The 15870-nt window shown below is 45.7% G+C and overlaps 1 protein-coding gene and 2 long non-coding RNA genes across 3 annotated transcripts in view; 1 reads left to right on the plus strand and 2 right to left on the minus strand.

The window, feature by feature from the left end:
• The window catches only part of MACROD1 (mono-ADP ribosylhydrolase 1), a 413075-nt gene that overhangs the window by 334012 nt on the left and 63193 nt on the right, over nt 1–15870 (plus strand). The gene's annotated exons all lie outside the window — the stretch shown is intronic.
• LOC310667105 lies at nt 1130–10224 on the minus strand. Its single transcript, XR_014506171.1, has 3 exons — nt 10140–10224; nt 6276–6541; nt 1130–1454 (listed from the first exon to the last, which is right to left on the minus strand). It is a non-coding gene; the product is annotated as an uncharacterized lncRNA (long non-coding RNA).
• Nucleotides 12816–14472, minus strand: LOC310667104. The gene is made up of 2 exons (XR_014506170.1): nt 14091–14472; nt 12816–13143 (listed from the first exon to the last, which is right to left on the minus strand). It is a non-coding gene; the product is annotated as an uncharacterized lncRNA (long non-coding RNA).

Genomic DNA, 15870 nt, shown 5'->3' on the forward strand with positions numbered 1-15870 from the left:
GCGTCGCGGGTGGGGGCCTCAAACCTATGACCTGGAGATGAATCTTATGGATAGTGTGGTCCTGGTAAGCCAAGGTTGCAGGTTCCATCCCCGTTTGGGTACAGTTGCATATTCCTGCATTTCAGGAGGGCAGACTAGATGATCCTCAGGTTCCCTTCCAACTCTACAATTCTATTATTCTATGACTGGTTCTACCAACTGAGCTGTCCCAGGTGTGGCCCTACCTTAGGCCTGCTTATTTCAATGAGTCTACTCTGCATATAATTTAGTAAGATAAAACTTGATACTTTTGTAATAGGGTTGTGGAAACTTTTTCAGCCCAAGGACCATATTCCCTTTGGGACAACTTTATGAGGCCACATGGCAGTGGTGATTAGGGCCAGAGGCAGCAAGTGTAAATTTTAGCATTGTGAAAGCAGGCTACTTTTTACACACACATTCTATCCTCTATCCAGGGAAGCATGGGGCAGGATCAGAACTCAATGACACATTCCAGCAGGCAAAAATATTCAAGGAGGGTGCAAAGCAGGGCCAGTGATGGGTGTGGCCTAGGGAGAGTTCTGCGGGCCTGCTAGAGAGTCCTGGAGGGCCACATTTGGCCCACAGCTCTGAGGTTCACCACCCCGCTTCATAGGGGCCAGCTGTCTCTCACCACCATATAGCTCTGTCACAAGGAAGCATGCAAAAATATTTCACGTTTGGTGAACCCCAAACAACCTACACATTGTTTTCCAATGTTTTTCTTTCCCCCACTCCCTCAAAATGATTCTTTTACTCTCATCATCACTTATAATGTGATTCTCATTCTGCCAATGCCTGGCCGTGTTTTATCAGGGTGAAATAGGTCCTTGTACCTGTTACCTTTTCACACTCCGACTTTCAATGTGTTATATGTTAGTACCAATTTTAGTATGCATTTACCCCTGTTTTTATTTTGTGATTTGGGTCATGTTTATCATATACTGTCCTGATAATTCAGCAAATACTAGTGTATGAAGATAGAAGGTAGCACTCATTTCTCTCAACGCAGCAAAGAAATAAAAAGCTTTTCATCTTAAGTATACCTAAAAGCCTGAAGAGGTTTCAAATCTTTTTATCACAAAATGATTATAATGAAATAATGGTGAAACCTAATGAGAAACAGAGGAGAATCATTTTGTACAGCAGAAGTTATATACATATTCAGTGCCCCAACTTAATCCTTCTAACATGGAAGTGTTTGCCTTATGAAGATTCTTTAGCATTGAAAGCTTCAAGGTTTGCAAAAAGAAGAAGAATGCAGAGGGCGAGGAGGAGGAGGAGACCAGAGCAACCTTGCTAGAGACAAGAGCAAAATGCAATTCATATGGGTGCTTGTGAATGTGTATGGAATTTCATACGGCAGGTCGTTGCGGCTCTTAATTTATCCAAAGAGATGTTTGCTTCATGGATGCACCAGAATCCTGGTAACAGAACTGTAAGAAAGAAGGAGGAGAAAATAGTTTAGCAGAAAGAAAACACTGCAGATCTTAAAAAAAACAAAAAACTGCACATTGAGATCAAAGGCATATGCCTCACAGTGACCCTTTTGAGAAGGCGAAACTGTAGTAGGACTAGTCATCCTTTCTTGTTTTAGTTAATCTTACTTCTCTCGTGGGACATGGGTGGCGTTGTGGGTTAAACCACAGAGTCTAGGACTTGCCGATCAGAAGGTCGGCGGTTCGAATCCCTGCTCCTGCCAACCTAGCAGCTCGAAAGCACGCCAAAGTACAAGTAGATAAATAGGTACCGGTCCAGCAGGAAGGTAAACGGCATTTCCGTGCGCTGCTCTGGTTCGCCAGAAGCGGCTTAGTCCTGCTGGCCACATGACCCAGAAGCTGTACGCCGGCTCCTCGGCCAATAAAGCGAGATGAATGCCTCTACCCCAGAGTCGGCCACGACTGGACCTAATGGTCAGGGGTCCCTTTACCTTTACTTCTTTCATAGCATTTTAGGTTCCTTCTAAGAAGGTTCACTTAACATGGAATTTACCACCACAGGATGCAACATGACCATTTCAATGCCTGTAAAAAGCAGAAGGTTAACAAAAGGGCATCTCCAGTTGACCTGCTTGCTAAAGCGTTCATCCCGATATGTTTGCACAAAGCTTATGCAGAGGTTAGATTATATCCAGTCTTTATTGAGCATTTGCTCCAATTTCTCTGTGGGAAGAATAAAAGGCAACAAGTATTCTTCCTGCATCTGTCCTTATTTGCTTGCACAGTGGTCAGACATCTTATTAATCATTTATTCTTCCTACACTTTCCAGTACATTTTGCTGTCACTTTCCTAACCACAAAACATCAATTTCTTTCCCTCTTTTTAAGCGGGATTGTCGAGGTAGGGCGACTAAGTGCTTTAATTACACAAACCTAACTTTCTCAATGCCTGCTTGAATTCCTTCTACACAATGCCGACAGTCTAGAGGCAGCCAAATTTGTGGAGAAAGGTATATTTATGACCCATGGCATCTAAATGGAACTTCCATGTACAAGTCAAATGTACCTGTGAACAGCTGCTGCTGAGGCAAATGCCACGGAGGACGGGGGAAGGCTGTTGCTTTCACAGTAGGAAATAAGAGATCGTGGAAAAGGAGGTGCCCACAAGTATGGTTATGGAAACTCCCAGTTTTAAAACAATACATCCAAATAAAAGACGTGTCCAGCTTCCTAGCTGACCTATGGGTCACAACACATAGCTGTCATAGATTCATATATTTGTAGCGTTGGAAGGGATCCTGAGGATCATCTAGTCCAACCCCCTGTGCAGCTGTCCCATACGGGGACTGAACCTGCAGCCTCCTTGGCGTTTTCAGCACTATGCTCTAATCGACTGAGCTATCCAGTCATGATCCTCCCAGTTGCTTGTTTCAGTATTATTAATCATTTGCAGCTTGCCCTTTTGATTTAGTGATGCTACTTCATAAAGAATAGCCAAGTCAATTACAATTCATCCCAACCTCTTGCCCCTTTCAATAATTTGACACACAACATCCAGTTCTATGGGAGATAACTTACACATCTTCTCATTATCTGCCATTTTGCAAAAAAAGGTACAAAGCCCCATATTTATTCCACAAGACAGATAAGGAAGCTCATTTATTTTATTTTATTTTTTAAAAATGGATTTTAACAACGTTCCAATCTGCGTTAATTGGTTTTGCAACAGATCGGCACCGTCATTAGCACTCATTAATCTGCTCGTTCACAGCTATCTCGAAGCCCAACGGAATGTTGTTTCCCATATTAACCAGGAGGTCAGATGAGATTAATGCAGGGTTACCTGTAATTAGTAAACATTTATTCAGATTGTAAAAGGTAAAAGCTTGACAACCCCCCCCCTCCCCAGGCACTCTATGTACTAATTGGTCGTTTTATGATTACTTTGAAGAAACACTTGGATGGAAACAGAAGCCAAATTAAAATAAGACATATGAATACAGCATTTAAATGCCGTTAAGGTCAAATACTGATTTACCTGCATTAGCTCATGCAGATTTATTTATTTTTAAAGATCCTGCCAGTTTAGTAGAGCAGCAAAAGTGAAACCAGATGATAATTACGGTATGTAGCAGGAAAATTCTCTAGAAGGACAGTTGGAGAAACTTGACATTTCCAGACAAAGATCAATACAGCAATTACTTGACAGTTGCGGAGCAATTTAAAATGGAGAAAAGTCAAAGTACTTGTTTACAGCAGCAAAAGAAGTGTACGAAGGCATCTGAGAAATGATAAGATCTGAAGGGAATGGACTACCAGAAATAAAAGAATAGAGTCCTGTCTTACAAAGCACAAATTTCCAATAGAAACTTGTAGATGGCTTCAGATTAGCTAAGACAGGGGTGGGGAATCTGCAGCCCTTGGCTATGCCCACTCAGCCTCCCCATTGGGTCCCACAAGGCCATTTTGCCCAAGCTACGCCCACCTGTTGGGCAGGTAATGGCGCAGCTGGACCTGAAGTGGAGATGCAAAGCCCCATGTAGTGTGTGTGTGTGTGTGTGTGTGTGTGTGTGTGTAAAAGTGTGTGTAAGCACGCAGTGATCAACTAATTTTCAAGGCTTACAAAACATTCTGTCATGGTAACAAATATAATGAATTGATTTGACAATTGTTTCAGGTCACATCCACACCATTCATTTAAAAGCACGTGGCTTCCTTCCTACTCCAAGAATCCTGGGAACTGTCACTTACCCCTCACAAAGCTACAATTCCCAGCACCCTTAAACTACAGTTTCCCATTCTTCAAGGGGTAAGCTACAGCGCTTATAATTCTTTGAAGGAAAGAATGTGCTTTAAAGAATGTGCACATGGACAACCTCAGGGGACGTAAAAACATACCTCCGGCATTTCAGAGGGGGAAAGGGTTGTTTTCTCGTGAGCCTCAGCCTCGCCTCTATTCCACACTGCTGAGGACAGGAGGGGGGTCCCCCGCCCAGCTTGTTTTCGTTTAGCTCTGCAGCAGTCTGTTCAACACAGATTTAAAAGCCAGAACTGTTTGTTCTTTTGGGTTAAATATATATTAGAAAAACAACAGCGCACAGTTGTTTGACAGTATGTCACCAACAGTTCAAAACATACTTTGGCTCTTGCAATGTGGGAGATGCAGGCTGTGGATAAAGGACACATTCATTTCCCCTCAAGAGTTGGCTTCTAAGGGAGGCAATGGACCCAAAGCGGATGAGAATGGGAGTAGTTTTATTTACTTACTTACTGAATTGCTCCATTGATAGCCCACCTTTCCTGCCAGGAGCTAAAGGTGGCCTGCTCTCCATATTTCCCTCACAACAACCCCACGAGGTAGGCTTGGCTGAGAGACTGATGTTGTCCCAACATTTCCCAGTGAGCGTCAAGGTTGAATGGGAGTTTGAATATTGCTCTCACAAATCCTAGTCCAGCAGCCTAACAGAGGAACTTTTTTGAACCAAGGGGCCATGTCTAGGGCTGTGCAATAAATCGTCATAGAGTCAAACCTCGGTTCCCGAATGCCTCCGTTATAGTACGTTTCGGCTCCCAAACGCCAAAAACCCGGAAGTAAATGCTCCGGTTTTCGAACGTTTCTCGGAACCCGAACGTCTGATGCGGCTTCCGCTTGAGTGCAAGAAGCTCTTCCAACCAGTCAGAAGCTGCGCCTCGGTTGTCGAACGTTTCAAAAGTTGAACAGTCTTCCGGAACGGATTACAACTGAGGTTTGGCTGTACTGTTGAATATCTTGATTACCGGTATTGAAATAACATCGTGGTAAGTGTTTTAAAAAAAAGGGACGCGGGTGGCGCTGTGGGTAAAAGCCTCAGCGCCTAGGGCTTGCCGATCAAAAGGTCGCGGTTCGAATCCCCGCGGCGGGGTGCGCTCCCGTTGCTCGGTCCCAGCGCCTGCCAACCTAGCAGTTCGAAAGCATCTCCAGGTGCAAGTAGATAAATAGGGACCGCTTACTAGCGGGAAGGTAAACGGCGTTTCCGTGTGCGGCTCTGGCTCGCCAGAGCAGCGATGTCACGCTGGCCACGTGACCCGGAAGTGTCTGCGGACAGCGCTGGCCCCCGGCCTCTTAAGTGAGATGGGAGCACAACCCTAGAGTCTGTCAAGACTGGCCCGTACGGGCAGGGGTACCTTTACCTTTACCTTTAAGTGTTTCAAAAAGTATACCTGTGAACAAAAGGTGGACACTTAACAGCTTCCCAGGGGTAAGCTCAGCTGAACCCATACTTTAGTTAGGTACTTTGCAGGTAATTTGCATGTGTTTGCTCTCTGCCTCCTCCCTCCTAAGAAATGCAGATAAGGCCTCACACAAACCAGCAAGCTCTTTTAGTTTCACAGGTATCTTCCCACTTGTTGTTGTTGTTTAGTCGCGGGACCAGAGCACGCCAGGCACTCATATGCCTGTTGTCTTTGTCCATGGAGTTTTCTTGGCAGGGATACTGGACTGGCTTGCCGGTTCCTGCTCCAGGTGAATTACGTTTGGTCAAAACTCTCCACTATGACCTGTCCATCTTGGGTGGCCCTGCACGGCATAGCTCATAGCTTCTCTGAGTTATTCAAGCCCCTTCGCCAAGGCAAGGCAGTGATCCATGAAGGGGATCTTCCCACTTAGAGCTCAGCTATTTATGCAGAGTCTGCTAACAATCCAGGAGGAACCCCTCACGACTGAACTTCTTTCTTTTTTGCCACCTGGGACCTTCTGCATGGAAAGCAGATGTCCTGTCCCTGAGCTATGGCCCTTTGCCCTTACCCATACTTGGGAGGCTGGGAGAAGGGAAGACTTACCAAAGGGGAAGACTCAGCCATGGCAGGCCTACAAGGGCTTCTTCAGTCGGAAGGAGTCTACTTTGGACGAGATGGGCCTGCCCTTATAGAAGCCAATGCGTTCACGTCTCTTGGGCAGGGTGTGGTACAATCCCAACCTCTCTTCTATACTCCTCTTCTCCTGCTGGCTCCTCAGAGGGGTCTGGACCACTCTGGGACCTTCTGGGATTTCTTGAACTGAAGCCTCCGTGTCATCAGGTGTGGCGTTGGCTTCCAACATGGTGTCCCTGGGAGGAAAAGGAGCATAGTGGAAGGAAGCAAAAAACCAGCCAACCCAGAAGTGAGATTTAACCCTCAGGCTGAAAAAGGTTGTCCAGCCATGTTTTAGCCACTTGCCTACCCCGTAAATGGAGCATGAAACTGAAATGCTATATGCAAATCATTTTTTTTAAAAAGGAAGTTGCCAACACAGAGCATTGCTCGGACCAAGGAAATAGGACTTGCCTGTGATATAGCACCCTGTATTCCAAGATGTTGTTATGTGATAGGGATTTTATGGTATTAGATATATTGTAATGTTCATAACTGCACATACATAGATCAACACAGGAAGACCAACCTGGAACCATTTTGATTCCTAAACTGACCAAATCCTTTCTCTGCAAGGTTAAACTGGAAAAGCCTCCCCATTGTCTCTTTCCTCACAAATCCTGTCTCAAGGATATGTCTATTTGAATAAGGTATGAGCCTGTGACCAGGCCCAGGAAATAAGTATTTTACCACAACAAAAGAATGGCCAGGCTCCCCAGGCAATCCAATCAAGTAACTTGCCAGACAGGAGATAAACTGTGACAGGGGAAAAACAACATTTAAATTTCTCTGATGTAGGTGGGATGTATCAGAGGGGTGGTCTTAGGTTACACCCCTTCTGTGATGTATGCATAATGTTTCTGGGGGTGGTCTTGATCTACAGGATAGAAAATTCAAAGTCTTTATAAGCCCTTGCACAGCAATTCTGGGGGTCCTCTTCCTCTCCTGCGTGTGAGGGGAGCACCCTGTTGCAACAGATCAATAAAGATCAAGCTTACTAGCTGCTTTGCTTCTCAATATTCTCTGGTTGGCCTCTTATTTTCTCCTACCAATAGGGAACCTATGTAAGGACTCCATATGGGCTCTTGGATACCCCATAAGGGAAAAGGGCATATTTTTATTTACAACAGTTGGACTACAACTCCCATCATCCCTGACTGGCAAAAATAGCTACGGAAGATGGTATTTGTAGTCCCAACATTTGGGGACCCAAGAACACCAATATAACTAATGAAACAGGAGTTGGCCAAACCATGACACTACGGCCATCGGCAGGAGAGTAACTTATCGTATTGATTTATGTGCCAAGAGTCTGTCACCGCTCCCTGTTGCTTGCAAAATAATAATAATAATAATAATAATAATAATAATAATAATAATAAATTTTATTTATACCCCGCCCTCCCCAGCCAAAGCTGGGCTCAGGGCGGCTAACAACAATAAAAACAATCCAACATTCTAAAAACTTTCCACCATAAAATCAATCAGAAACAAATTGATGGCAACCAGCAAGCAGGACCCTGTGCAGATTGCCAGAGGAGGGGGTCAGGCTGCGCCCTGACCAAAGGCCTGGTGGAACAGCTCTGTCTTACAGGCCCTGCGGAAAGATGTCAAGTCCCGCAGGGCCCTAGTCTCTTGTGACAGAGCGTTCCACCAGATTGGTGCCACAGCCGAGAAAGCTCTGGCTCTAGTTGAGGCCAGCCTAACCTCTCTGAGGCCTGGGACCTTCAGGATGTTTTTATTTGCTGACCGTAGGTTTCTCTGTGGGGCATACCAGGAGAGGCGGTCCTGCAGGTACGAGGGTCCTAGGCCGTATAGGGCTTTAAAGGTTAAAACCAGCACCTTGAAGCTGATCCTGTACTCCACCGGGAGCCAGTGCAGCTGGTATAGTACTGGATGAATGTGATCTCGCAGTGACGACCCCATAAGGAGTCCCGCTGCGGCATTCTGCACCCGCTGGAGTTTCTGGGTCAGTCTCAAGGGCAGCCCCACGTAGAGTGAGTTACAATAATCCAGTCTGGAGGTGACCGTCGCGTGGATCACAGTGGCTAGGTCAGGGCGAGAGAGATAAGGAGCCAACTGCTTAGCTTGGCGGAGATGAAAAAATGCCGCCTTTGTTATAGCTGTAATCTGCGCCTCCATAGAGAGGGAGGTATCGAAGATTACACCCAAACTCTTAACGGACGATGCTGGCACTAGTTGCGTCCCCGCAAGAGATGGGAAGGAGTGAAAGCTGGGCTTTCTGAAACTTTTCACAAAACATTTACTATACCAGGCAAAAAAGTGAACCATCGGTGGAGCTACCATCTTGCTATATAAGAGCTAGTTAGTTTTCCTGTGAGGAGGCTCCTAAGGCACCCTCAATTCACATGAAAAACCCAAGAACATTTCTGCCTCAAGAAGAGCTCGGCTGGATCAGGCCAAATGCCCACCTAGTCATAGAACTGTAGAGTTGGAAGGGACCCCAAGGGTCATCTAGTCCAACCCCCTGCAAGGCAAGAATCTTTCCAGCCTCTTGTTCTCATTATGGACAACCGGGTGACTGTGGGAATCCCACAAACTGGACCTGAGTGCAACCACAATCTTCCCACTATACTATACTGCTGCTAAGAGGCTAGATTCCCAGGATATGGTCCTAAAAACACATGATCTGTCTAGCAAGCTTGCTAATGCAAAGCTCATCTTTGTCCTGATACCACCAGGATGGAAGACTGGAAGCCCCACATACGCCGTCTTGAGCTACATCTTGGGCAGAAGACAAAATATAAAATGTAATGAATCATAGCCAAGCAAAGCTAGATGTCTCTTTAACCAGAGAATGACCTAGACCCACACAACTGCGCCACCTGCTGCCAATGAGAGGCAACACACTTTCAATGCATTTTACCAATTTATCCCAATACAGTGGTACCTCGGGTTACATATGCTTCAGGTTACAGACGCCGCTAACCCAGAAATAGTGCTTCAGGTTAAGAACTTTGCTTCAGGATGAGAACAGAAATCGTGCTCCGGCAGTGCGGCAGCAGTAGGAGGCCCCATTAGCTAAAGTGGTGCTTCAGGTTAAGAACAGTTTCAGGTTAAGTACAGACCTCCAGAACGAATTAAGTACTTAACCCGAGGTACCACTGTATGACGGGAAGTCAAAACTCATTTTAAATGAAAAAGAAACTGCTGCTAAAAAGCTTGCAGGGCTCTTTTTTTTTTTTGCCAAACTTAAAAATTTCCTAATAAAAGAGCGTGCTCTAAACAATCATTAGATTCAGAACAGCAGAAGGAAAGTAACATGTCATAATAAAAAACACCCCATCCTGTTTTTGAAAACTAAAAAAAACCAAAAACGGAGTGGGGGGCTGATTCGTTTCTTGATGAGTAGCTATGTCGGTCTATTACAAGACACTCAAAAGTTTCATGGCACCTTAGAAATGAACACCTTACTTAAATATATTTATCATCTTTCAATATTTTCCCAAAGCAGCATACAATACTGGAGGGGGAAAACAGCCTGGAGGAAATCAGCCAAAAACATGTACAACTTTAACAATTTACTATACTGTATAATAATTGTAAGAAACCATAAGAAGCAAGTAATTACTAAGCAAGAAACCATAAAACCATCATATCTGTTTCAGCAAGCCAACCAAGTCAGAGAGGAAGGCTGCAATGCTAACCCTGTTTACCTGGGAATAAACCCCTACTGCAAATCAGTAAAACTTAGCTTCTGACCCAGACAAGTTAGCATTGTAACTTATATTAGATATGCACACATCTCTAAAGTTTTGAACACAAACTACCTACATAAAAATGTCTTTAGAAACTGCACTGCTTGAATGAAGTTGCAAGAAAACACCTATCAACACTTGTATAAAGAGCATTTAGGTTGCTTCCCGCCCCCTTATTAACTGGCCAGCCAGTCCTGCTTTCCTACAAATTGGAACAAAGTCAGCCAGTTTATTCATTGGCCTGCTTGATTCCTGCCTTTCTCCACGTGGCCATGGATGCCTCTTGGCAAGAGCTGGGGGAATAAACGATTTGTTGAGCCATTAAAAGGCCAGGATGGAGCAGCTGTAGTAGCTCTTTTAAAGAGATTGTGGATTGAATCCTATGCTGGTCGTACTCAGAGTAAAGTTACCAGACATCCCCGTATTCCAGAGACAGTCCCTGGATTTAGAAATCAGCCCCCATACAAAATCCATTGAAGTTGAAAAGTGTCCCCGGATTCATTGAAAAAAATCTGGTAACCTTCACTCAGAGTAGACCCACTGAATTTAATGAGCATGACTACCTTGAGTTCATTAATTGCAACTAATCAAGTCTGTGCAAGACTAGCATTGGATAAAACCCTACATTGACCATTGGCGGGGGGGGGGCGGAGGGATTGCTCTGAGAGGGGACTTTTGGGAATGTAAATACTAACACTGTCAGCTTTGGGTAGTACTTTTGGATGTGGAAGTTATTGGATAGCTTTACTTGACCTTTGGGTGATCTTTATGCTCACTTACAATATGGCCTACATTAACTGTTAATTGTTGGTGGGGTTTTTTCTAGTGTTAATGCTGTAGTCATATTATTTTACTTGTTTATTATGGTCACTGTATGACTGTATTTAGACTTTTTTTTTTTTTTAAGTGACCGACAGATACATTTGTGGAAAATAGGATATATAAATTGACTATGACATTGATTCTGTTACCGCTAGTCGTTTTACTCCTAAGTATCCACACTATTCAATTATCGATATTCTAAATGGGGGGTCACCAACTGGGTGTCTGTAAAGACCTTCATTAGTGCCTCAGACCCTGAGCTTTCATTATTATCATTTTTAAAGTACCATATTGGCCAGAATATAAGCCACACGTTTAAAATTCAAGGGGGAAAAATTAAAAAGACAATACCCAAATAAATGTGTCCCTAAGTCAATCCTGGGAAATGTAGTTTCTTCCAAGGGGCGTTTCAATAGCTTCCCTGTGGGCTTCTTGGATGTGGCACCAGCGGGAGGTGGAAAGAGACCTCTTTCTCTTCCCTGCTCCCGTTTTCCCCCAAATTGTGTCAGCAGCAGTACCCAGGGACATGGGGCAGGAAAAAGGGGTTTGGAGGGTGAGTGAGTGAGTGGGTGGGAAGGAAGGGGGTATTGGAGGAGCAGGCAAGGAGGCTTATGGGGAGATAAGGGAGGGAGGCTTGGGGATTAGGGCTGCTGCCGGTGGCCTCCAGTCCAAATTCAGATTGGCTCAAAAGCAAGCAAAGTTATTTTTCACTTTTGTACAGGATGATGAATAGCATGGCTTATTTCTGATCCAACTGTTTGAGGAGGTGGGGGTCACCCATCACTGCTTTGCAACCTTAGAGTTACATTCACATTGAACAGAGATCTGTGCCTTTGAAACATGAAAAAATGTTGTGCTTAAAATACTTGTATTTTAAGGGCAAGTCCCATGGTCTGCAACTGACCTGTGCTCAGATGAGCAGGGGGTGGGCTTCGTGCCATGGCCCAAACTCCCGGGCTCTTTCCTTGGTGGTGGGGTGGGAGCCACTCCGCTTTGCTGGCAGTGTAAGGTCACGAATATAAGCCCCACTTTTCACTGTCAGAATTTGGGGGGGGAAAGTGTGGCTTATATTTGGGCCAATACGGTAAGTTTAGCCCTCCTAGGAAGAAAGATACAAAGCAGAATGTGCAGGCCCCCTTCTAAGCAATTTCTGTGAAATAAGGCACATGGCTGCTCCCACCCGTCAGTGTTTTTAGCCAATGAGTGAAGGCAGATCCGTAATTGATTTGTTTGGACACCTGGCAAAAGGAATCTCTGGGGTCCTAAAGAGCTTGTTTTCCCGTTCTGAAACCAAAGCACAGCTTCTGCTTGGCTGCATGAAGTTCCTGTAGCCAATCGGAAGATGCAGAAGCCCCGTTGGAAGTAGAACTTTCGCAAACTGGAACACTCACTTCCAGGTTTGCAGAGTTCGGGAGCAAAAACATCAGAGTACCAAGGCGTTTGACAACCAAGGCATGACTGTATTTTATGTATGTATATAGTTCTAATTCTATCAATGTTTAATTGCTTATTAAAATTATCCCCCCCCCCCTGTTTTTAGTGATTCTTATTTTCAATTGTAAGCTGCTTTGATTCCCATCAGGGGGAAATAATAACAAGAGATGCAAGTTTGATTGCGCTCCTCAGAGGAAGCACATACAGTGGTACCTCGGGTTACGAACTTAATTCGTTCTGGAGGTCCGTTCTTAACCTGAGGCGTGCTTTCACTAATGGGGCCTCCTGCTGCCGCCAGTGCGCGATTTCTGTTCTCATCCTGGGGCAAAGTTCTCAACCTGTGGGACTACATCCGGGTTAGTGGAGTTTGTAACCCGAAGTGTTTGTAACCTGAGGTACCACTGTAGATAACTGTGCACCAATTTATTTGGGATGTTTCAAAGTATAATTCTATGTGTTCTGCCAACAGTTAACAAGAGATAAAAGAGGACACAAGTACAGGAATGTAACAGGATTTATTGTAACAGATTTAAGTCTCCGGAGTGCTGCCATCTTGAACTACATCCTCTGTGACGGCTGTGAAGCAGCAGAGAGTCTGTTTCAGAACACTGGTCCCCATGGAAGATTGGCCTTGGAGAGAACTCTTCCCTGGAATGGAGGAAGCCATGCAACTGGGGAGGAAGTAGCACCTGTGCTTCAGGGCTGATGAGGGTTGGTCCATTCTTCCTTCATTCTCTGGTCTTGTAGCTTTCCAAGTTCTTCAGGATCCAGCCTGATGGGACCATGAATGCTATGAAGAAGGTGGTCAGGCCAATGACCGTCTCCTGTACAAGAGAAGACAAAAGCAGCAGTGCTCAGCCCTGAGACTTCAGGGAAGGGAGGATCAGCAGCAAGCAGAAACCCCAGGGCTAGATCCAATCCTCTAAATGCCAACACTGGAGATAAGAGTGTCTAGTGACGATTTGCATATTCAAAGAAACAACCACAGCTGAAGCTACTACATGTGAAAACACTACTCTGTAATGCTTAAAAATAAATTTTAAAAATCAGACATGGCTGTTCACATCTCCAGCTCCAAGACACCACTGAGAGCTGACAGAGAACATCAGCTAAGCACAGGAAGCAAGAGATTAATGGATTACTTGGTAGGCCCAAAAGGCTCTCTGTAACAAATGACATCTATAAAAGCTCTGTGTTATATGTATTATGCAAACATTCCCACCAGAAGCCCTCTCTCACACCGCCCATCCTTTAGGTGCCCAGGTACTCACAAACCTGCCTGCACTGCAGTCCACAAGGGACGTCTGTCCTCACTCACCCTCAATCTCTAGCCCAACTTCAACTCCTTCCTAGCAGCAAGCTTGCTACACATCATACCACCATCCAAACACCTTTCAACGACCATTCTTTCAATGACCACGACTGCTTAAAGGGGCACGATAACTGCTTTAGATGTGCAGCACAGGAAGGGCCTACGCTGAATACCAGTCACACGTCTAACGTGTCTGTATCCCTCCCACCCACCTCGTTTTTTGAAGAGCACAAGATCAGCTCCCCAACTGCACACTAATCCAAATATCATTTTATTTGGAATGATTTATGATTTACGTAACCCATTTCCATGAGAAACGGCGGTAGTCCGCGCCACATTTTTTCTGGGAAGCTTTTCCTCCTGGTTCTGTATTTCTGTTACGTTTTCTCGTCTCCAATAAAAATATTTTTAAACGGAATCCTCCTCCTCCCCATAACCCTCACCGGGTGCCCTCCTTACCACGGGCCCTATAGGATCCTTGGGGGCCTTAGCAGTGATGCCTCTGGCAGGCTGGGGAGCCAGGCTGGGCAGCCTGAGCGCCGCTCTTTTCAGCAACTGCAGGGACATGATGAGGCCGAGAGATGCAACCTTCCTCCTCTCCTCCGGTACGAAGCAAGAACAAGATGGCGGCTGACCATAGAGCTCTAACAGGAGCCGGGACTTCCGTTATAAACGAGATCGGCAGCCGCCATTGGCCAACGTAATGATTCCATAGAGGAAAAAATAGAGCGGCTCATAGAGTCAGAGCCCCGAACTTCCGGGAGGGGAGGAACGCCGCCATCTTGGCTTATATGGAATGGCGCCGCTCTATTCCTTAGCATCTCTGTGGTGAAATGCGCCCCCTCCCCGCTCATGTGCTTTGCAATCTGAAAAAATCAGCTCCGGCGGCGGTATCACTCTAGCCCTATACATCTCTATGGAAAACCCTTCCCTCCCAGTATACCGGAAGTGCCGTTGGCACCGCGTTAGTATTGCGCCCTCTTGCAGACATGATAGAAGGGGCTGGGGAAGTGGCTTCAGAAAAGGGCAGTCAGAAAGGCGACGTCACGTTACGTAGGAAGTGGCGCGAGATCTACGAAGCAGAGAGCTTTGCTAAGAGTACAGTACTGTAGTTGTGTCTTAGCCGATCTCCTGCGGTGGTCGCTTCCTTTCCATGTCTTCCCACAATGCACTGCTTCGGTTGCCATTCATCTAGCCATCCCTACAATACACTTAATTGCATATTCCTATTATTTTCTCAAATATATATCCCTGATTTTGGTTGATTCCTGCACTGCGGGGGGATGGACTAAATGGTCCTTGGGGTCCCTTTCAATTCTATGATTCAGGGCCAGAGCACTTGCTTTGTACACAAAAACTCCAGACTAGAGCCTCTGTCGTTTCCTGCTCGGGCGAGGAGAGACGCCTGTGGACACAGCTGCTGCTAATCAGTGTGGACGCTGCTGAACCGGGTGGAGCATTTATTTGATTCACTTTAAGACAGTTTCCTTTGTTCCTACTTAATGCAGTCCTTCATTCAGAACCATGAGGACTGGACTCTTAGTTTTTCTTTTCAGGGGAACGACTGCAGCTTAATGGTTTGCTTGTTGGACATCTCCAGGCAGGGGTTGGGAAAGTTTTCTGCTCTATAACTCTGGTGAGTTACAGCCACTTGTCAGCAATACAGAGCTAGCAGTGCCAAAGTGACCTCCCTGGTGTACCAAACCTGGGCAGTGTATATGGAGGGCCTGGGCTGCCCGGACGACAAGACCCCCCTCTCAGCCTCAATTATGTGATCCAAAGGAAAGGAAAGCAATACATTTGGCACCAGCTTATCTGCAGGAGTTTCCGGAAGGAGGCATGCAAGGTGCCATCCAACCATCCTAGGAATTCCACTCCAGGTTTGTGTAGGGTTTCCCCTTTTAGCCTTTTCTTCTCCTGAATATACCCTGCAAGGCTGCAGAGGTTTAGGATCAGAGTATTCCTTCTCCTAGATGGGCTTCCTTGCCAGGTTGATGAGCCCCATCTGCCTCTCACTTCCCTCTGCAGCACATGCAGAAACCACCTTCTTGACCGTGGGACCCACCTTCGGCCTCGCCCGCTCAATCTGCCAATGCCTGTCTTCACATGCCAGGGAAGTCCCTAATTTTGTGACCCACTAGCTACCCTCACCAGGTTTAGCCAGCCAGTTGAAGCTGTTCTGGGGTGTGGCCACTGTTGCATGCTGACATCTTCTAGGAGCCACAGGTGAGAACTGAGT

Source organism: Podarcis tiliguerta, assembly GCF_965153285.1.
Source record: "Podarcis tiliguerta genome assembly, chromosome: 16".
Taxonomy (NCBI): Eukaryota; Metazoa; Chordata; class Lepidosauria; order Squamata; family Lacertidae; genus Podarcis; species Podarcis tiliguerta.